This window comes from Mytilus californianus, unplaced genomic scaffold (assembly GCF_021869535.1).
Source record: "Mytilus californianus isolate M0D057914Y unplaced genomic scaffold, xbMytCali1.0.p SCAF_8, whole genome shotgun sequence".
NCBI lineage: Eukaryota > Metazoa > Mollusca > Bivalvia > Mytilida > Mytilidae > Mytilus > Mytilus californianus.
The window spans coordinates 76281523-76305432 of NW_026262734.1; the positions used below are offsets into that span (position 1 = coordinate 76281523).

A 23910-nucleotide genomic window follows, 5' to 3' on the forward strand; every position below is an offset into this window, starting at 1 on the left:
GCTATAAAGTCATCATAAAATTCTGTTAAAGAATTTTTGTCTTGCTGGAGTCGGTGTTGAGACTTGGCATTATGTTTTTGGAGGCGGTGTCAACAACTTGTTAATAATATGTGTTCAGGTCAGTTTAAGGGAAACCACTAATCGAAAGCCAATGATGTCTTGTATGCAGTTGTATTAATATTGGCACATATCATTTCCTTGGAGAATATTAACCACTGTTTGTCTCCTGGTGGCGTGCTTCAGTGCACGGGGTCGAGGGTTGGATCCCAGGCCAGGTCAAATCAAAGAAAAAAAATTGGTATTTTCTGCTTTTCTCCAAATGATATAGTACAAGCACGCAGCACAAGGAGTAAGAGCAAAAACTGGTTCTAGATCAAAATTATGTAGGATGACATATATTCCTTAGGACTTGTGAACTCGTACATTAAAAAATCCGGCTCAGTCATTGATATTACGTATGCAGTTGTAGTAGCTACCATTGTCATATCATATTTCCACAGAGATTATTTGATCTGCACCTCCCTTCATGATTCATTGAATTTGAAAGTTATCATGTTGTGTCAACAGTTTATTATACCCCCGCTTTCAGGGGCGTAGCTACCTTCTTAATGAAGTGGAATCACAAACTATAGGGCGAGGGGTCTGGGGGCTGCCTAAAGCCCCCAGTAGGTCCAGGGCAAAGCCCTAGTTGGAGGCCAGGGGGGCGAAGCCCCCCGGAAGCTCCGCATATATAGCGTTTCAAAACAATCACAAACGAAATAAAACTTGGACATTTTTGTTGTGGTTTTTTGGTCAACTATTTGTTTAACTTCGAGTCGAATGAAGACTTACATAACATTGTCGCTTGCGTATTTTGTACGTGAAAGCTTTTAAAATCACGGAGATTTGTTCCATATGCTAGTATTTGTATTGAGCAAAGTAGATTTAAAACAAACAATAAACATAAACACAATACTATATGTGGAGTTTCTGTTAGCAAAACATCATGAATACTAAATACTTGGTGGACACATTCTCATATATTTTGCTTAACATATGTATTTAGATGTTTAAAAATTTTGTGGGTAAACTCTACAAGAGAGAGATGGGAATTTCGAATTTTATGTAGTTAGGAATATTCGAAGTTGAAATTAATGGATTTTTTCAGAGTAAATGGTACTTTGATCACAATCTTTTTCATGATCTGCGTTTTTAATTAGCCAGCTAATTAACAAATGCATATGCATTCGACCAGTTGTATGGCAATAACTATATGATAACAGTGAAGATACGTGTAATAAAAGTTTGGTGTATCTTTCGAACAAGAATCAGCAGTTAAGTGTCCTACTCGGACAGACAGTTCTTTTTAAAATTGAATGACCTAATAGTCCAGTAAAACGAGTTAGAATTAACAGTTTACTTAAATGGTTTTACAATCAACCATCCGTATAGCCGGCCCATATAGAAACGACTTCGAATTATCGAATCTATATAAAAGATTTTTTTTGTAAAATAAATAAAAACGTAAAACATGTACTGGAAAATGTGTACTTTTTTTTATAATAACGACAGTTCCAACTTCTCATCTACTAGTATACGGAAACTATTGATTGATTGAATGGTTATTAATGTCCGGTAGCAAATATTACATGCACACAGGACGAGATACGTTGACGTGATGTGAAAATGAACTATTCGTGTTGTCAAGACCTACATACTTAGTTAATATTGAACTAGTTCACAAGGTTACAGTCATTATTCCCGGATCGATACGAGTTGAAAAGTCTTCATTCTAGTAAGATGTGTGCTTTGGGGCGAATCGGAAAATAATAATTTTCAAGTTTTTTTGTTAACCCTAGAGGGATTATGTTTTTTTTACACTCAAAGCGAGTATACGGTATGGTTGTGGTACCAACAACTATGTAGCTGGTATTTTCTAAACAATGCCCGTAATATAAAAAGTTCCTCTAAGTTTACACCAGTTGTATGTATTTATCGTACATATACATGTCTTACAGGATTAAAAATTCCTCTGCATGTGTATTCCTCTTGCTTTTATTCTTTGTGTAGTTTTTAAAATGCATACATAGAAAGACCAATTCCTATATGTTAATTTTGTCCCTCACTCTCTCTCTCCCTCTCTCTCTCATTTTTTTTTTTATTGTGAAAACGTGGATGCACGTGCTGCCGTGCCTCCGGGTAGCTACGCCCCTGGCTTTATAAAGGTAGGGGTATACTGTTTTACTTCTGTCTGTCTGTCCATCTATTTCTCCGGCCGTCTGTCCATCCATTCGTCCATCTGTCCATCCGTCCCATGAATATTTTTCCTCGCAGCTTTCTCAGGAACTACATCATTAGGATTTCTGAAATTTGGTTTCAGGGTTTATATAAGTCAGCTATATCGTGTGATGCGTTTTCAGATTCATCACTCAACAACTTCCTGTTTACCGAAATATTTGGGCCTTTATTTTAAATTATTAACTATCAGATTATATGGTAAGTATATTTCAATATCCAAACCTTTTGAAACTAAAATTTCAATTACTAACACATTCTGCAGGGTCTTCAAATCTATACCTGTAAAAATTCCTCATTTATATATAAATCTGAGTAACTTGAGAGGAGACAGCTCCTTCTAATATTACGCTTTGCATTCTGTTTTCAAGGCATGATTGAATCCATTTTGTAGCTTTAGGGTTTACTCCATAAAATTCTAGTTTGTGTAAAAGGCGGTGGTGCGGTACTTTGTCGAATGCCTTTGCAAAGTCAAGAAGGATGATGTCAACTTGGGATCCTTTTTCCAGTTTCTTTGCAATGTCGTTGATTGTTATTATAAGTTGTGATTAGCATGATCGTTTTTTGCGGAATTCATGCTATGCGTTGGTAATTATGTTGTGTTTGTCAAAATGGTCCATAATACTGCTGTGGACTATGTGTTCCAAGACCTTACATGTGATGGAAGTTAATGATGCAGGTCTATAGTTGGAAGCTAAATGTCTTTCATCTTTCTTGAATAGGGGTACCACGTTAGCATCTCTCCAATCTTGTGGGACTTCTCCGGTGTTCAGGGATGTTTGGTACAGATCTGTTAGAAAAGGAGCGAGTTGGTCTGCCGCTGTTTTCAGGATGAAGGATGGAATTGAGTCTGGACCAGTAGCTTTGTGTGGTTTAAGGTTTTTGAGTAGTTTGTGTACTCCCTTAGTGCTGATTTTGATATCATCCATGGTGGAATATGGGCTCTTTCCTTTGTTAGGAAAGTTATTTAGGTTTTCCTTTGTGAATACTGACTGGAATTGATCATTGAGTATCTCAGCTTTGCTTTTATTGTCGCTTTGAAGAAATCCCAATTTGTTCTTTAATGGTGCTACACCTGTCCATTCTTGACCTTTGCTCTTTATATATGACCAGAATTTCTTCGAGTTGTCTTTATAATTGGTGCTTACTTCTTCCATATATTTTTTGTTGGCTTGCCTGACTTCCCATTGTGTTTCCTGTTTGAGTCTCTTATATCTATCCATGTCTCTTTTCTAATTCGTTTTCCTGGCCTTCTTGTGGGCTTTATTTTTTTAATTTATCTTCCTTCTAATGGTGGTGTTTATCCATGGATGTGTGTGTTTTCCTTGGCTCATTTTTGTTGGTACTCTCTTATCTATGTTATTTTGGATTGCTTTTTTGAATGCTTGCCACATGGTTTCAACATTTCTGTCTACAGTGTTAATGAAAGATGAGTTAAAATTGGCCAAGTCTTCTTTTATTTTGTGTATTTCTGCTTTCTTCCATAAGTAAATTTTTCTTCTCACTGGCTTTGGTTTAAATGGTTTGCATGCCAAATCTAGTAGGACGATATCATGGTCACTGTTTCCTATTGATGGTAATGGTTTGCAACGTAGTTTAAAAGCTGGATGAGAGGTGAGTATAAGGTCCAAGGTGTTGTCTTTACGTGTGGTGAAGTCTACAATTTGCTCCAATCCGTTATCAGCTACAATCTCCAAGAAAGTTTGGTTGGTCCTGATTGGATATTGTCTGTTTAGTATAGATTGTTCTGACCAATTAATGTCTGGTAAGTTGAAGTCGCCTCCAATTAAGAATATGTCTTTCTGGTGTTTCGTTCTGATGGTATTTATTTCATTCTTTGTTTGGTTCAGATATGTGTCGTCAGTTTTATCCGGTGGTCGGTAGAAAGCACCTACAAGCATTTTCTTTTTCCCTTCTAGATTTATTGTACCAGTAATTAATTCTATGTCTTTGCTTTTTGTGATGTTCCCTAGCTGTAATGTTTTTTTAGCAGCTATCATTACTCCCCCATGGGGGTCTTTTGGGCGATCTCTGCGTTCCATATCATAGTTAAGATAATCAGGGATTATCTCGCTTGACTTGATGTTTGAGTCTAACCATGTTTCTGTGCCTATGATTATATCTGGTTCAGTTGATTCAAGTAATGTTTCAAGGAGTTTACCTTTTTTCCTTACGCTTTGGAAATTGATGTTTAGGATTCTTAACTGTTTCTTTGGTACTGTCTTGGTTTTTATTGGTTTAGGTGATGATGTCATGATCGGTATATCTGTACTGAAAGTTGAGCAGTTAATTGATGGGGAATTTATGCTGGATCTTGATGTTGATGGGATGGATGCTTCGGATATACTGTCTGCCATTAATGGATTGGTTGTATTTGTATTTGTGTATTTCACATGATAGAAACAAATGTTTTTCTTTGTTTCACCAGAAAACTGGAAGAAGACTTGGTAAGTTCGGGTCAAACCTATCAACATGTGTTTATTCATTCTGGCGTTGTTGGTTTGTCCGGGTCAAAATTATTTAGGACGAGTTAACGTAGTTGACGTCACAAAGTCGTAATATGCAATTTTAAGAAGAGCTGAGCAGAGTGATACAGATAGTGGAACACCGATAACAACACATATTGTAGCATATCATAGCAAGTACATGGCAATTTCAAGGTCTGATACGTCCTGCTTTCAAATCCTGAAAATAAAAAAGTTTCTAGAAGTAGCATAAGAAGTAACTATGATAAACAGATTACCAAATCATAGAAAGGCAAACAAGCACCTAGCTATAAGTCTTGTCAAGATTATCAAAGGATCAGATCAGCACTACAAAGAAGATGATGTCAATTTTGAAAACATGATTTTTTCATATTAATCTAGCAAAATTACAGAAGCTCTGCATGTAGAGTATTTATTCCAGATGATAGAGGGGCCTGATGGGTTATTTTCGTTCTTCGTGATCGGCGCATTTTCGCTATCGTGATCCGTTTTTCTACAGATTTTTTTTTTTTTATATTTTCGTGATCCGTGATCATGGAAATTTATTTTCTGTGAATCGTGATTGACAAAAAAATCAACTCGTGAATCGTGATGAGACCCCCCCCCCCCCCCCCCCCCCCAATCAGGCCCCTCATGATAGCAACACAGATCTGAGGTTTCGTATCATGATTTCCTTAATAAAATGTAGCTGCGTACACGCAAGTCACTGAACAAAGTATTCTTAAATTTCTGTACTCTTTAATTTTCTATGCCATTTTTCTCTACTCTTTATACTTTTTGTCCATTATTCTCTATTCTATATATTTTAGTACCTCATTATTCTCTATTCTTTATATTTTGCTCCATTTTTCTCTATTATTTATATTTTTTGCCCTTTATTCTCTATTCTGTAAACCGCCATCCAAACCCTAATTCACAACGGGTTAAGATCTGCGGCACAGATGACCACACCAGATATGCTAAATTTAATTTGTTGTCCCAATCCTATATTCCTTTCATCGATATGGCTAATGCGAATTATCATCAGAAATTGCTTGTCAGGAGAAAAAAGATGTCTGCCTTCAATTGAAACTGCTTACAACCATTCAAGAGAACAGGGGCGGATTCAGGTGGGGGTGTGGCGTTCGTGCGCCACCCTAAAATTCGCAAAGCATGGGTTGTCCTCAGCTTAATAGAAGAATATTTCGATAATTTTACCTCAAAAATTTTTTCGCGTCGCTCCGATGGGCAAAACTTTAAGTTTGCGCCCCCACCTAACCTAAAATCCTGGATCCGCCCCTGGAGAACCTGTTTACTCTCAAGTTTTAGTGGGGTTCATGTTGTTCAATCTTTAATTTTCTGTGTAGTGTTTTGTGGACTTGTTTGTTTTTGTCAGACTTGTTCTTTAATGTTTTCAGAGACATATATACACATGTGTATTTCTTTAATGTTTTCAGAGACATATATACACATGTGTATTTCTTTAATGTTTTCAGAGACATATATACACATGTGTATTTCTTTAATGTTTTCAGAGACATATACACGTGTATTTCTTTAATGTTTTTAGAGACATATATACCCATGTGTATTTCTTTAATATTTTCAGAGACGTATATACACATGTGTATTTCTTTAATATTTTCAGAGACGTATATACACATGTGTATTTCTTGAATGTTTTCAGAGACATATATACACATATGTATATATGTCTCTGATGCTTCGGATCAGTTTATATGAGAAATCTACAGCCTTTTCATCTTTAGACTAGGTGTTGTTGGCCTTTAGACTAATTAACACTGGTTTCACACCGTTTCACTATTTACCAGCTTTGATATCATACACATTTTCAACTTCGTACTGCTATGAAGTTGAAAATGATTTTCTCGCTGTGTTGTAGACCCATTGGTGGCCTTCGGCTGTTTTCTGCTCTTTGGTCGGGTTGTTGTCTCTTTGACACATTCCCCATTTCCATTCTCAATTTTACTAGTATTAAAAAGGAGAAGTTCCCAAAGGCAAATTGCAGTGGTAAAATTTCGACTGACTAAAACAGATATAAATATCCTTACATGACAATCTATACATATGGCAAAATTTGGGGTAATTTGCTAATTTGCATAGCGGCCATTTTGCCTTATCATGACGGCAGCCATTACAATAGGATTATATAAGCCCTTTTAATAAAAATGCCAATATGCAAATACCTATGTCGAATGAACAATTTGTTCGCATATAGGTGAATTGTACATGTTTTTAGGCTTCTGTTCGTGTACAAATGGACATTGTCTACTCTGAAATCTTTCGGCCTTTTTAGTTTAAAAAATCGGAAGCGTAACCATTGTGTAATTGCTATATAAGATCAAATAAAATGACGTAAAATCGTAAAATAGCAAGATTCAAAACAGAAATACACATGCAAGAAGATATTGTTCTTGATTTGTTCGCTTATAGGGAAACACCTTGTAGGTTGAATTTTAAAGTTAAATAACTTTTAACTTACCTGCTTTCTTAAGTTTTCGGCCAAATTCTTTTAAAAACATGATGATTTCAACCTTCCCATTTCGTAAAAAGTCAAATTTTAAGCATTTTCCCTTAGAATTACACAGCATTTTTGTAAATATCCGCCAAAGGAAGTTTTTAAAGATACACTAGTTTTAGATATATGACGGAAAAGGACTAGATTATCCGCAAATCTATAATAAATTATATTTTCAATCTTAAGCTAAGGGAAGTAATTTGATCAAAAGGGACAAAGTCACGTGGTGCAAATGATTTAAATAAAGTACCCTTGATTTTGCCATATGATCATTCGTTCTCTCAAACAACTGTGAAAACTCGTCAAAGATACCAGACATTATAAATTGGTACGCATCTCGTTTCGTCTACATTAATTGCACTAAAATCACAACATTTGAAAGCCAAATCAAACACGAAAGTGACAAATAAAACCCCAAATTCCGAAAACTTGTGCAAACTAGACACCCTTATCATTAGATGTATAAACATCACATTGACAGGAAGGAAATCTACAGTTTTAGAACTTTGATTTCTTCCTTTAATTTCATTGGACTCAGAACTTCTTTCATGACTTAAAACAAGATAAAACATAAAATAATCGTGGGAAAAAATTGGTTGATTATATAGGGAATCACTGAAGCGTGACTGGAGCCCCCCCCCCCCCCCCCCCCTTACTAAAAGTTCTGGATCCGCCACTGCAGTACCTTACCTATTGAAGACCTCTGATGACAAAAAAATCCAAAGGGGAATAAACACAGAATTAAAAAAACAAAATAAACACTAAAAAGTGCAGGATCAACTTATCTAAGTGAGTAAGTGAGTGAAGGAATAGGAATATAACCAATATCCTTAGGGTGCATTCACTTTGTTCAAACATTTAAAAAAATGGGAATTATTAAAAGGTTCAGAGATTAAACATTTTTTGAATGTTCCTTAGAGTAAATTACATTAGCTTTTTGTTTTGTTCCACATTAAAAAAAAAAAAAGAATTGCCGTCATGGCTTAAAATGGAAATAAGAGTAAATTGCAGGTTCTTGTCTTATTTTTTAAAAACTATAACGGAAAGAAAAATCTGACTGGCACATATGTGCATCGCATAAAGATCTACCTACCTTTTAATTTCCCCAAAAATTATTTTTTTCTGTTGCTTTTCTAAAACTTCCTATTCGTGACATCTGATGAACAAAGAAAGCCAAAACGGAATTTTGAGGGTATCATTTTTACAATGATCTTATATTTATAGATTGAGAAAATCTTTCAACAAATCAAATATACAGCTAGATATGATCAGCAAATAAGTGAAAGTAACAGAAATTGTCAATCGACTCTTATAGGAGATATTGCCGACTGATAATGGCGATTTTTTTTGGGGGGGGAGGGGGGGGGAGGGGGGTCCCGGACTTTTTCATGGAAACTTTTAAAAAGACAGAACTATGAACAGCAAACATAATCGCCTAAATAAGATCTACGAAAAATTGAACGTGGCCCCTTTTAGCGTTTTCGCACTTGCATTGTATACTATACTAGATAGAGAGAAACTGGAAACGATCAAAATGATTAGCATATCGAGATCTACAAATGAGTCAAACATAACTAAAATTGTAAACTGATACCTTAATTGATTTATTGCCCTTGAATTACAAGTGTTGTAATTTTTTGTGTTTTTTGGCAATTGTTCTGAAAACTATAATATATATAGAGAGAATATGTAATCATCAAAAATGAGCATCAAGCTACGATCTACAGATAAGTCAACATCACCAAAATTGAAAATCAAGTCATTTAAGGAGTTATTGGTATCAAATTATTAAACTGAATGCGCCATTGCTTTTGCAAAGAAATAAACTAAATGTGTGTACATTCGGTTCACATACATGTTGACATCGATGTGTAAGACTGTAAAAAACCTACAATGTCAAAAAATGTCTTTCCTTCGGAATTTAGTTCAAATGGACTTGAAATTGTTTTTAAAGTTTAAGATACGCATTAATTTGTTTGTTCTTCTATAGATATAAATAATCTTAGTTTATCTGTGAAAACATAAGAACAAAAATAGCAGACAATTTCGCATAATCGTCAACATATTTGTTTATATAGGACGTTTAATTTGAGTTATATTTTCTGTTTTAATAAGACACATGGTTAAGATATATAAAAAGACACCAATTTCTAACTCCAACGGCAAGTAAGAAACAGAAAAAGTGAATATTTTCCAAATTGCCGCCAATTTCATTTTTTTCCGCGAAATTAACGCAACTTCAGAATGGCGGGCTTTAGTATCAGTCCCATTGTTGTCTTTAGAAAGTAGCAACAACGGTCGTTTCTAGGGGCTTGTTTTCTGACTGTCTAGGCGAACGACAAGGTAAGAAGGCAGACTTGTATGCTCTGTGCTATTTTATTTTCTAGATAAATGGAATGGAATTATGATTATAGATTACGGCGATGGTTTTTCAAACGAGAGGGTATTTCTCAGCAACACTCTCATCGAAGGGCGACCTTAGTTTCTGTCGATAACTTTCTTTCTCTTATGGTTGTGTACATGTTATCTATTTCTTGCATGAAGAGATATTTTTCGAACCACACTGCACGGAGTATGATACGAAAAAGTGATACGAAAACTGAGTTAATTTGATTGGCTTATCTAGTATCATCTGACAATATTACGACCTTTCCATTGGCTTTTCTTTAGGTCATTGATAACTTTCAAAGGTTAAGACGATCTACATTTCGTCCATGGCAACAGACATATGTGATTTCTTCTAGAATATACAAAACACTCACACTTTTCACCTTAAAATTTTATTTTTATCAAAAGTTATTACTTTCTGAAGCGTACAAAAAGTTTTAAAATGGCTGATGTCAAAGTTTGTCGCTGGAATAGGACATATGACGTCATATTTGTATGTTCAAAAGACCATATCATCTATTCGCGGATTTTTTATATTTTACACAATGGGAATGTTGACCATAAGAGAAATAGCTTTAACAATTCGTGAGAATTGGATATCGCTTGATATCAACTATTGTTATTTTATTTAAATAGTAATATATTGAAATTAAAAAACTCGAGTTGATATCAAGCGGTATCCAATTTTCTCTCGTTATGAAACCTATAATCAACAACTCGTGAGAATTGGATATCGCTTCAGTGATATCAACTCTTGTTATTTAATTTAAATAGTAACAATTATATATTGAAATTTAACAACTCGAGTTGATATCAAGCGATATCCAATTCTCACTCGTTATGAAACCTATGAATCTCAAGCGAGTAGCGTGATATGAAAAATTATCACAAAAAAGAAAAACTTATATAGGTGTGCGCAGCTTATAAATTAACACGAACTTATAAATTTATACGGGTTCCAGTTTTCGCCATCGAACGCAGACTTAAAATTATTCAAAGTCTTTGCCGTCACTGTTAAATCTGACAGGTTATTCAACTGATCCACTATTCTATAGCTAGTTGAAAAAGTATTTAGTCTATGTGTCGTCTTACACTGTTTCTTAAATAGTTTTCAAGAGTGACCTCTAATTGTATTAGATGGTGCTAAAGTAAATAGATTCATCCAGGAGGGGTGGACAGTTTTTGAGGGAGGTGGGAGGTTGGGGGCGAGGGCGGGAGGTGGGAGACAAAAAATAGGTGGGAGAGAAAAAAAGATTATAAAAGTGGGAGGTGGGAGATAAGGGGGCGGGATGTGGGATGGGGGGGGGGGGGGGGAGAAGGGTACCCCCTGTCCACCCCCTCATCCAGTTGATATCATCTAAACCATGTAACGCTTTGTAGACTAAGCCTGAATCATGTCTGGCATATTTGTTTTTCGTAAATTGTTTTGTTATGAATGAGGCCGTTAGTTTTCTCGATTGAATTGTTTCATATTTGTCATGTCGGGGCCTTTTATAGTCGACTATACGGTATGGGCCGTACGGTTGCCTATAATTGCTTACATCCACTTCATTTGAACTTTGGTGGATATGTGTCTCATTGGCAATCATACCACATCTCCTTGTTTTTATATGGTAGTCTCCTTGCTTTGAATTATCAATAACAGAAATTGAAGTAAAGTTTTTTTTTATATACTTAGGATCGTTCGAATCAGTTCCGTAATACACAAACACTTGTTAATTGATATTTTGCGTGATATTATCTTATCCAGTGTTTCTTTTTTTACAGCTCAAATGATTACTGTTGGCTGTTTACAACAGTATGAAATTTGCTAAAATGCTATACTGGGCTACTGTTTTGATATTCGGATGTATTATGTTGTCGTCTGCTTGCAAACTTTCCATTTCCCATTATAAAGGAGATCTGGTCAGTAACCAAAAACTATTAAAGAGAATCTTCGAAGCCGAGAACAGGCTGAAAACAACACTTGAAAGTCGTGAAAAGATGATCAAACAAATTCTGGAAAACCGGTGTGAAGGTATGGTATACGAAATGGAATATGAATCGCATGCCATTTTTATTTACTTTCAGAAATTGACTGGGAATTTACATCTGTGAGACTTTTGTACCTGGTCTTTGTCGAGAGCATCGTTCGTGTACTCAATAACTTTTTTTATTGGGAGAATGCTTTATTGACTCCAAATTTCATATTTTTATTGCAGATGGGAAACTGGTTTAAGAAATTAACCAAAGTCTAAAAATATCATTTCGCCATACCAAGAAAAAAAGTTGTTGTGGGTGGTTATATCGATTCACAATCTTTTTATACTGTTGTAGAGACACCGGTCTATTTTTTGTATTTTATAGACACCTGTGTAGTGGCGATAGGAGATATATAGAAATACAGCCGTTCAAGTCTACCATTTAATAACATATAGAATAACTTCCGCCCACGCCGACGTCATTGACGTTCCGACGTAGACAAACAAAAGTACATTAACATAGGAACGTAGTTCGCGCTATATTCACGACATTCTCCGGGCGCGCAAAAGAAAATAAAAACAATTATATAAAAAATCAATTTTCTAGTTACCAATTAATTATTTTAAATGAAATAATTCTCAAAATTGTCTATGGTAACTTACGGTAGAAAGTGAAATTAACTTTTAACTGTCAATATTAGATTTCACTGAATTTAACTTTAACTTTGACAAATTATTGTCCATGTATCCACTTGTGAATTCTTTCATTCGCTCGGACTGATGCTTCTCTTTTTGATAAAGTACGACCTGTATTTTCGTCAGATTTAACGTGATCGATAGGATCGTTAGTTCGTACACGGTCAGTTTTTCCATTCACTTCAATTGGATAGAGTTTAACAATGGGTCGCGTTGTATGTCCTTTGCTAGTTCTCACTACGGCAGATCTGACGTGTCCATCGTTTCCCGTCACCAGTTCCTCGACGATTGCTAGTTTTCATTTGCTTCTTGGTAACATGTCTTCATGAATATGCACGACATCACCAGTGTTGACTGCTCTGTCGTTGTTTCCTGTAGTCCGATGGAATTCTCGTAATGACGTGAGATATTCCTTTTTCCAACGGTTCCAAAAATTGTCCAGTATGTTTCTCTGTAGTTGAGCACGTTTCAAGATCTCCGATTTTCCACTGCAAATATTAGCTGTATCTTGAACGTCTGTTTGCGGATACGGAGTTGTGGTTATTTTCCTTCCGTATAGCAGGTGTAACAGGGGTGGCCACTGGCTAATCACAAAAACTAGACACCCTTGTGTACAGGAAATATTTAATAGATGGTAAGAATATAACCCTGCAATTGACAATATAATATGCATAAACAGATGTATTAAACAATAATATCACATTATGCATTAAAAGACAATTGTACATCTAGTCCCTGATAATTAACAGTAAATAAATAAAAGTGCTATTGCAAAGTATCACAAATACATAAGTATGAAAAGAAGGTTATTCTTTATAGTAATTAAATTGCTATAATATTCAATATACAATATTCAAATAATTATTAAATAGTATTTCTTTATTTATACGTTAATCAAACTGTGAAAGTTTCAAAAATGTAAACATTATACAAACACTGATCAAATACCACAATCAAGATCAATCAATTCATTATTTAATCATTGTTTACATTATAACATAAAACATTTAATTACCTGTCTATCATGGGACTTAGGTTATAATACCACACGTACTGGTAACAATAATTCAACTGTCAACATTTAAATCTTTATTCTTAGAGACAACAGGAACATTTCCTAATAAATAATCACAGAAATATAATAAATTTCCGAAAGTTACACAAGACAAAATGATCCAGTGCTTTCTCTCAAACAATATCAAAATTTTGTAATTTCCCTCGGTCAAATCTAACCAATCAGAAAATAGAATTAATCCCTTGTGACATAATCGTCCAATGAAACTCCTGTACCAAATCTACATCACACAGATATACGAAATGACATCACAAGACTTACATCACAACTAAACAGTCGATATGACATCACAATAGTAAAAACATGTATATAAAGTATTGATCACCTGTATTAATCTACTGTTTATGTCCATACTTTCGTAATAAATCAATACTACATATATTTTAAACTACAATTATAAGGACATGGAAAATAATAAATAATAAAATATATGTACATTGCAAATAAATAATTTCAATATATAAATGACCCTATCACAATGGTGTCAAAGGCTCTTCGTCTGTGATATTGGAAGAAACGTATGTCAGGGGTTGGTCATTGATAATCGCTTCAATTTCTGTGAGGATAGTTTGAAGTGTCTCCATAGTGACGTATGACCTACAAAGTGTCCTTCTCAAACAAGTTTTTGTCAAACCAATAAGACCTCCCAAAAACCTCCATACCAAGGTGCGCGTCGTGGTATGAACGTCCATGTAGTCCCATGTTTTGCAAGTCTGTCTTTCAAAGTTGATGAACTTGTGAGTTTCTGTATTGTGTCGGCTGCTGCTAAGCATGTAGACGCATTATCCGAAATCATTGTGCGAGGGAGAGATTTACGGCTAGTAATCTTCTAAATGACTGTATAAATGATTCTTCTGTAAGGTCAGGTACTACTTCAAGATGAACGGCACGTGTTGAAGCACACGTAAACAGGCAGATAAATACCTTTCTCTCATTTCCATTTCTGTCCTTAACGTACAGGGGTCCCGCAAAGTCTACTCCAGTGACTGTAAAAGGCGGAGCTTCTGTCAATCTGATTTTCGGCAACGGCGGCGGATCAGGTGCTATGTATGGTTTACCACTGACTTTACGGCAAGTTATACATTTGTGTAAAACTTTCTTCACATACTGGTGAATGGACGGAATCCAATATGTTTGTCGTATTTGTGTTACGGTAGCTAGTACTCCAGAATGTTTTAATGTTTCGTGTACATCTAGTACAACCAATCGAGTAAGTAGATGGTCTTTAGGTAATAAATAAGGGAATCTAGCAGTCTCTGTCAATGGTGCGACGAATAGTTCCAGTTTTATCTAGAAATAGTCTTAACTGTTTCACGAGCGACAATCTTTTGCTGGTCTGTGACTTCAAGTTTGCAATTTCCTCCGAGTATTGTCTCTGCTGACAGTTCATTATCCATAATTTCATGGCATGTTGTAATTCACTAGCTGGTCGGGTTTTGTCTGTGAGTTTGGAATTTTACAGTTGGCTAAAAATCTTAGAATAAAAGCGGTCACTCGGATAGTTTTGAATAAACTGCTGTACCGAGTAATGTCCATAATAATGTCAATTCCTGCTTCATTTTGACTGTTACTTTCTTCTTTTGTTGTTGGGTCGTCGTTGTTTTCGTGTTCTACGAAGGATGATAATACGGTACTATCTGTGAGCGTTGACTTCCATGTCGGCCATTTTTCCTCATCGGTTAGCCATTCGGGTCCGTTAAACCAAAGTGCGTTCTGTAAAAATTGTTCCGCAGTCTTCGAGTCAGTAAATCTGCTGGATTCTCTTTAGTTGGACAATATCTCCATTTATCCTGTGCAGTCAAATTTCTGATCTCATTAATTCTGTTTTGTACAAATCGTTTTAACTGTCTTGACGTATTCAACCAGTGTAGAACAATTTGACTGTCTGACCAAAATACGACTTTGTTGCTAGGTAGGGTAGTCCTGATGTGACTAGCAAGGCGAGCGCCGATAAGTGCGGCCATTAGTTCTAGTTGTGGAAGAGTCAACTTCTTTAGTGGTGCTACACGACTCTTCGCCATTACTACTGCTGAATGACTTCCATTGCAAATATATGCTATAGCTCCATATGCGTCCATACTTGCATCGACAAAAACATGTAATTTATTGTGGTTCATGTTAACTGACGAGCTTGTGAAATAGTGCCTTTTCATTTCTACAGTTGCATCTTTAAATCTTTAGCAAGTTTTATCCATAGATGTTGTAGTTCCGATGACGGTATAGGTTTGTCCCAGTCTATTTTCTGTCTCCATAAATCTTGCATTAGTATTTTGGCTCTCACAGTAATAGGGCTTAAAAGTCCTAACGGAACGTAAATCCTTGATGACTGGCTTAAAATCTCCCGCTTTGTGATATTTCCGATTTCCTGCATGGATAAATTTTACTTCCGGAAAGGAAAGTTTGTCTGTAATTGTATCCCAACGTAGTCCAAGTATTTTCGTTTTGGTGGATTTGTCAAGTACATTTTCAGCTTCTGCAAGTTCTCGTAGATGGCTACTATTAGATGTCCAAGAGCGTAGATTAAACCCAGCTTCTGACATTAACGATCTTGCTTTACAGAAATATATAAGAGCTTTCTTCTCATTTTCAAGGCTTGACAAAACATTATCAACATACAAATCCTTCTTTATGGTGGATGCAGTTTCCGTTTTGTATTTATCTAAGTGTTTCAGTAATGCTGCATTTAAGATACTGAATGGAGAACATGTGGCGCCAAATAATACAGATTTGAACCTGTAAGTAATCAGCTGGCTAGTTTGGTCATTCGGATCGCTCAACCATAGGAAGCGTGTTACATCTCTGTCACTGTTGTCTAGGCCAACATATAGAAAGGCTTTCTCAATATCTGTGCTCACTCCAATTTTGTTCAGTCGAAATCCCATCAGAATTTTTGTAAGATCATTAAGTACTGGCGGTATAGGCATTAAACAGTCATTTAAGCTGGCATGGTGTGGCGATTGTCTGCAGCTGCAATCGTATACAATTCTAATGGGTGTGGTAGCTGAGTCCTTTTTTACAGCATGGTGAGGAATATAATGAGTTTTTACCGGAAATGTATCTTCATTTACCTTTTCTATAAATCCTCTTTTCTCTTGGTCTTTAATTATATCCCCATATCTATGAAGTAGCTCTGGTTCCCGACAAAGTCTTCTGATTGTGCTCTCTGTTCTCGATTTCGCGATATAGAAGTTTGATGGCAAGTAAGGGTGGTCCTGTTTCCATAGCAACTTGGCGTGGTACTGTCCATTTTCAAATCTCAGTGAAGTCTGTTGATATGTCTGTAGGTACTTTAAATCTTCATCTGTTTCAGCTGGATTTATCCCGAGTGATTCTAACTTCCAGAAGTTTTCAATACTTTTCTCCTCCATATGATGACTTGAAATGATATTCAAAAGGACGGGAGAAATTAACGAAGTCCTGTTATCGATAACTGGTCCGGACAATAAATAGCCAATTTTGGAACTAACTGCTGTGGGTCCATCACCTCTTATCACCTTATCCTCCACTATCTTCCAGTAAAAGTCTGCTCCTATCAGCAACGAAATTTCAAACTGTTCATGTGAACTTAGTGGATGCGCTAGTTTAAGACTTTTCAAATACGGCAAATTTCTTACGTAACGAGTCATGTTGGTCTGCATATGAACGGATATGGTTAGCACAATCAGTGCGTGAATTGGTATCTTCTCTTCAGAATCGGTCTGTATATCAATAGTTGTAGATTCAAGTTGGCGTACATTGTTACTTACGTCTCCAAATGCAGCAAGTTGAACTGTCTCTTTTTCTATGGCTTTAACATTTAGCTTCCTGGCTAAACTCTCAGTTATGAAGGAACGTTGAGCACCCTCGTCAAATAAAATACTTGCTTCTGCGTAATTGTGTTCAAAATAAACTGGTGCTATTGCGGTTTTCAACAAAACACTTGCGTGTTGTTTAACTGTAGATGACGTGTGCATTACAACTGGTACAGCTTTATCTCTATTTTGACCCCCCGACGTTACTGACTGTGACTTCTGTTCAGCTACAAATCGACCTCCACACAGGCTTGTATGGTGCTTTTTGTTGCATTTTCGGCATTTATTGTGTGATTTACATTCTTTGGCGAGATGAGATCCAAGGCAATTAAAACATAATTTCTTACGTTTTACTACGGCAATTCTGTCTGTGGGGTCCTTTACCTTTATACATTCATTAGAATGATGTGTTCCGTCACAAAAAACACAAGCGTGTGTCCCTTTTGGCATTTTAGTATGTTTATGGTCATAATGAGGTTGTTGTCTCGACTTCGCTCCGGTGAAAAATGTAGCGGTCATGTGATTATCTCCGTAAACTGTAGTCTGGCCTTCTTCTAGAATTTTGATTTCTTTTACAATCGATTTGCGTAATTCAATCAAAGAAATATTGTCGCTGTCATGTTCTCGTGCGATAATTTTGAGAATTTCAGGTGGAAGTTTTCCAAGTACTTCCGGAACTAACAGGGCTCCGTACATCTCTTGCGTCTGACCTAATGACTGTAGTCCCGGACATATGCTTCAAGTTTGTCCCCATAACTTCTCAGGCTTTGTAAACTGTTGCTAGGAGTCGGCATTTCCATTAACGCTTTCATGTAGGCATGAATTATCTTGTGAGGCGATCCAAAACGCTCTTTGAGTAAATTAACGGCAGTGGTGTAATTGGCATTTGTCAGTGCGAAACCTTCAATAGTTTGGGCGGCATGACCATGGAGTTGGGCCTTCAAGTAACTAAATTTCTGTATCTCGGTCAAATTACTGTTGAAATGGATAGTTGATTCATAGGAATCCCAAAAGGTTTGCCATTGTAAAATGTCCCCATCAACGTGCGGTAAATCTAGTTTAGGTAATCTGTGGTTTTGACTGCTATTTGATACCGAAGAAAAGCGTTGGTTGTACAAATTATTTGTAGACTGCAAGTCACGATGGGTATTTTGCATGGAGCGGAAATTATCAAAATGGGTTGGCTGTACATTAATTTCAGTTTCATTGCTGCGTATAACATTGGCATTGGTAAGCGATGAATTTGTGGGGTAAGATGGCGTAAAACTGTGTGCATTTGGATCTAGAGACGTTGATGCGACATTTTGAGAAAGTGAATCAGAATGTGATATTTTTCTAATTTTCCGAAGTTTGGACTCTAAATTAACATATACTCATCAGACTCTTGAATTACCTCCGCTACATCCTCCTCCGACGTCAAATCCAGTATCTTTTCATTCAAATCCACTATAGTCCTTTGTTTCTGTTCAATTGCATCCGATATTAGTTTCACATCTTCTTTGTCTAAGTCCGAGTTCTTTTCAATCTCATCAAATTTCTTTAATAACTTTGTAACTTGCCCTCTGTGTCCTCTTCGTACTGCTTTTAATTTTGATTCCATTGTTTCCGACAGTCACGGCACCATGATGTAGTGGCGATAGGAGATATTATAGGATTAAATGCCTTTTTAAAGGAATTTATTGGTGTATAAACTCGACCAATTCACTCACAAACAAATAAAAGTCTGAAGGACTTTTATGATATGTTTGTGAGTGACTTGGTACAGTTTATACACCAATAAATTCCTTTAAAAAGGCGTTTAATCCTTATAATTCTTTAAAATTGGAGATAAGGAATTTATTTTGTCACACTCGTAACCTCTATCACACGTTAATTGTATATTTGTGTCATTGAATAGGCCTGGCGCATCATGGAATATATTTGTTGGTTAAATCAAAAATATGTACTGCATGAAATTTGCAATCTGATAAAAAAATAAACTACAAAAACTCTTATCATCATTCAAACGAATGTTTTGTGTTTATTATTTAATTTAACTATTAAGACCTATTAACGCGAATTGAAAATAAATTTTGTTAACGTCGATCCGGATTGTGTCATTAGGGAGCTACCATTTGATTTTTATGGGGGGCTAGGATGAAAAATTTTCTTCCTGCATTTTTTTTCGCTGTAATCTCTGTCCTGCCTTTTTATTTTTCACTCTATTCGGTCCTGCCTTTTTTTTTGAAGTTTATCCTGACTTTTTTTTACCTAAATTGTCGTCCTGACTTTTTTTTTGCAAATGACTCATCCTGCCTTTTTTTTTACTCAAAACTCCTGTCCTGCCTATTTTTTTCAAATTTCATCCTAGCTCCCCCCCATAAAAATCAAATGGTAGCTCCCTTATCGCCGCCATCTTGTTTACATTGGTTACGAAAAGAAGTTCGGTCAACGTCGTCTATCGAAAAATAAACAACGTCAAGAACAACTACTGGAAGTCCTCTCAACCAATCATATCAACGTATTCTCTAATATGTGAATCATATAAGAATTATATAGAAATACAGCCGTTCAAGTCTACCATTTAATAATTTAATTTTGGATGTAACGCGTCTTCTGATTGGCTGACGTTGTTTTGTTTATCAGCTCATAGACATAATTTTGTCATGTGACCGTGACGTCATCAACGTTGTTTCATGGTTTACTACGGTTTAAAATGGAATTTAGAATTAGATTATAAGAAATGACTGTAATATTTTTTCTGTCTAGTAATAGAATAAAACACAAAATAAAACATAGGTCACCGTGCTTGATTTCGAGAGAATTGAGGCTGAAAATTGGGGATTTGTGCAATTTTGTAAAAAAGTTAGGCAATGTTATAAAATTTTTGAGTAGATATTCTTGGTCGTAAATTAATAAGACTGGTTCAATCTGAAGCTGTGATAAGTGACAATAAGGAAAAAAATAAATCCCTACAAGAATGACTATATAATTATTTAAGCCTTGCTTGACATTGCGGACAAGATGCTCAAAGGGGCATATTTTTTACCCTAAAAATAAGGAAATAGGGTGTTTCTGAAAATGTCATTTTTCTCATTTTTCTACATTAACTGCATTTTGTCATGCTTTCTCCAAGTCTCGAATAAAAAATATATGTAACCGTGATGGATTCGAAGATAAAAGCGATTTATCCTAAAAACTTCGCCCCCCTTGTTAAACTCAACGTTAGCGCGAAATTGCACGACGTCGCTGGCAGACAATTTTGACGTCTCCCGCCAATTATCTCTGCAAGTTATTGTCGACATTTTTCAGATGTATAAATGTTGCTTATAAAGAGCTACCTATAAATTGGAAATATTGTTTTTGGAAATAAAATCATGTGAATCATAAATACCTCTCTTTGTTTGTGGTCCAAGTGAGAAACATCTCAAGAAAAGTTATTACGGACTGTTGATGTTTTTTACGGCTTTTTAAACTTAAAAAGACTCGCGGCAATTCAGAACTTGACATGCAGGTACATGTACTGTACACACTTGTGTATTGTTTTTTACCATATGTTGACCTCTAGATGTTTTTGTTTTGTTTTGTTCGGTGGGCTGCTGTTTCATTAACATACCCCTTAAAATCCTTTTATTCACGTTTTGATTTCTTGTAAGAATATCACATTTATTCATAAAATCAAACTTTTATTCGGGTAAATGATTACAGTTGAATAAAATTCGGAGGCTCCTACTGTTTTTAACCTGTTTTAAAGTTCACTTGTATATACTTATTTCCACTGGATCACAGCACAAAGGTTACTTACATGAGGTCTTTTCCTGCAAACGGAATTGTCAGAAAACAAAAACAAATCTTATAAAGCAGAATCTTCAATTTGCTAAAGACGGCTTTTATCAGACAGAGAAACTATACCATAATTTTAAAATTTTTCATAATTTTTCATAATTTTTGATTTGTCAAAAACGATTGAATTAATAGCTAGAAGACTGAACATGTTACCTATACATCCCCCATAACTTTGGGTTTGTTTTTGTTCCTATTTATTCTTCTCCCAAATTTCAACACTATACCCTCCCAAATTACGATTTTAAAGCAAGTCACTTCTTAAAGCATTTATAATCTTGTACTAGTATATACTTTCTCCTCAGTATTTAATGCTTTTGAGGGGGGAGGGGGGGGCGAATTTGTGATTAAAATCCAAATACTTCTCTTATAGCGCAATGTTATTGGTAAATAACTATATGTATTTTTGTCCATCGTGCGGCACATTGCGGGGTACATAAAATATCGCACGTCCGTTCCTCTGTCTGTCCTTCCGGTCCTTCCGGTTTATTAGATTTTTCAAATGTACAATTCTTGCCAGATTTTTATAAAACTTATATTGTATGGACACGTTCGAAAATCAGTGCCTATCAACTACTTTTTAAAAGAGTTATGCCATTTTGGAAATATTAATTATATTAGAAATTGCATTGTATTTGCTGTCAATCCGTCATTTCTCTTACATATTTGTAAACAGTTTTAAAGGAAAAAAAATGTTGGTTATTGCCCTTTGTTGGATAAAATACGTGCAACGCGGAGTAAAATTGGAACTTTGTTCTTTCATTAAAGTTGTATCATTGTTAATATTAGCGGCATACCATTTTTTATTTAACATAAATAAATGGAATAAATTGTTCCGTTAGCATACCTGTCAACCTATGACAATGAAAATGCAGGTCATGACCTGCATTGAAGAATGAAATCTCAGGTCATAACGCGTACGAACTTTTTCGAGCTGAATTTCAGTATTTAGGGGACATTTTTTTTATAATTTAAATCAGTTTCCAAAACATATTCACATGATTAAGTAATTTAAAACTGTACATATTATTATTTCATTGCACTTAAAGGCCATTGATAGATTTGTGTTACACTGCCTTAATTCCTTTTCATATTCTTTCCATGACATACAATGTGCCAATTTGTTTTTTCTTTATATACATTTGTGCAGCTTTTAAACATAAAACCATATTGATTTAGGAAATTTACTTCTTCATGTACCGAAACTTTCGGTATTAGTTTTTAAAAATCATTGGTTTTCTGCGCTGTAATAAAATGTCAGAATATCGGATCCAAATCAAATTTGATCATGGATGATGAATGATAATAAAAATGATGATTGACATGCATTATATTATTAACACCAAAAGGATCAGTCGTCTTGAAATTGCTCACTATATGATATTTTGTTGAAGATCTCACAGAAACGTCAAAATGAGGAACATCATAAACAGTAAGGTGTTTAATTTCTTATAATTTTTTTTAGACTTTTATCCTGTGAGAATCAAATGCATTATTACATTGGTAGCATTGAATTACATTGATTTCCCCGTCAAATAAAAACCGATAATTTCACATGTGAAATAAACGTGGTTATTTCACTCTCTGACGTCATACAACAATAGGCGTTGTCAAGACGTCGATAACGTCGGATCAAAACAAATTGTGAATGCGTAGAAAAAAGATATAGTTCCTAACATTTTCTACATTAATTTCATTAAAAAAAGCCATTTGCCAATGTAATAAAAAGAATAACTAATCAAAGAATTCAAATATCGAAAAATATTCAACTCGTGACCGAACAACACTGATAATTAACTCATGCGCTACGCGCATTCGTGAATTAATGTGTTGTTCGGTCACTCGTTGAATATTTTTCTCTATTTGAATTCTTCGATTAGTTATTCTATAATTAATCTTAATGGTGTAGAAGTTGGAGCATCGATTATACAAAATATCGTTCTTATTACGGAAAATTACACGCATAACGTCCCGCAGAAAGTGACGTTTTTGCGGGAATTCGAACGCTTAACGTCGCGCCAAGAGTTAACTCCCTTGAAACTGTATTGGATGCCCTTTAAAAATAACATATAGAATGACTTCCGCCCACGCCGACGTCATTGACGTTCCGACGTAGACAAAAAAAAATACATTAACATAGGAACGTAGTTCGCGCTATATTCACGACAACCTGTCTACTTTTGAAGATTGTACGTTGTCGTCTACTATATGTTTTTTTTTCTTTTGCTTATTTGTATTATCGGGTTGTTTCCTTATTGACGTATATCCTGGTTCTCCAAATAGAAATACATTTTGATTTTGATTATGCATTACAATATTCGCTTATAGATTGCTTTTCAAAACGTACAACTTTGCACACCAACTTTTCATTTCTGAACAATTGAGTCACGACGAATTGTATATTTATAAATATAGCGGGGCAGTTCAACGACTTTTTATTCTTTTTTCTTTAAAATCCACTTACAGGTAATAATCGTTTGGAAGATGTGTCTTACAATAAAATGACAGGTCAAAGTTCAGTGGTTGGTCGATTCTCTTCAAGAAATGGCGTTGACGGCGATCTATCTACAATGTTTCATACGAAATTAGACAAGAAGCCATATTGGTGGGTAGACCTCGGATCTTCCTTCTCAGTTCAGCAAGTTGAAATTTGGAACAGAGCAAATGGCGTCGGTAAGTAAATGAATCCCTGATGTTTACAAAAATGTACAAAATCGGGAATAAAAATACTGGAAATCAAGGTACCGGTATCTATTAGAATAATATTCAATGGTCATGTTATCTGAATATCAATCTGATTAAAATTTAGATCTATCGAATTAGCTTACGAGCATAACGAAATCAGAGATATTTTAATTAGATTGTCTGGATATCGAATTCGGATGATGACTGGCTTATT

General features: G+C 35.3%; 2 long non-coding RNA genes across 2 annotated transcripts; one reads left to right on the plus strand and one right to left on the minus strand.

Annotated features, from left to right (window-relative positions):
• The first annotated feature begins 9589 nt into the window (after positions 1–9589).
• Positions 9590–23626, plus strand: LOC127712641 (uncharacterized). The gene is made up of 3 exons (XR_007987221.1): positions 9590–9621; positions 11434–11683; positions 23478–23626. It is a non-coding gene; the product is annotated as an uncharacterized LOC127712641 (long non-coding RNA).
• On the minus strand, positions 12056–13790 carry LOC127712642 (uncharacterized). Its single transcript, XR_007987222.1, has 2 exons — positions 13339–13790; positions 12056–12971 (listed from the first exon to the last, which is right to left on the minus strand). It is a non-coding gene; the product is annotated as an uncharacterized LOC127712642 (long non-coding RNA).
• Positions 23627–23910: the final 284 nt, after the last annotated feature.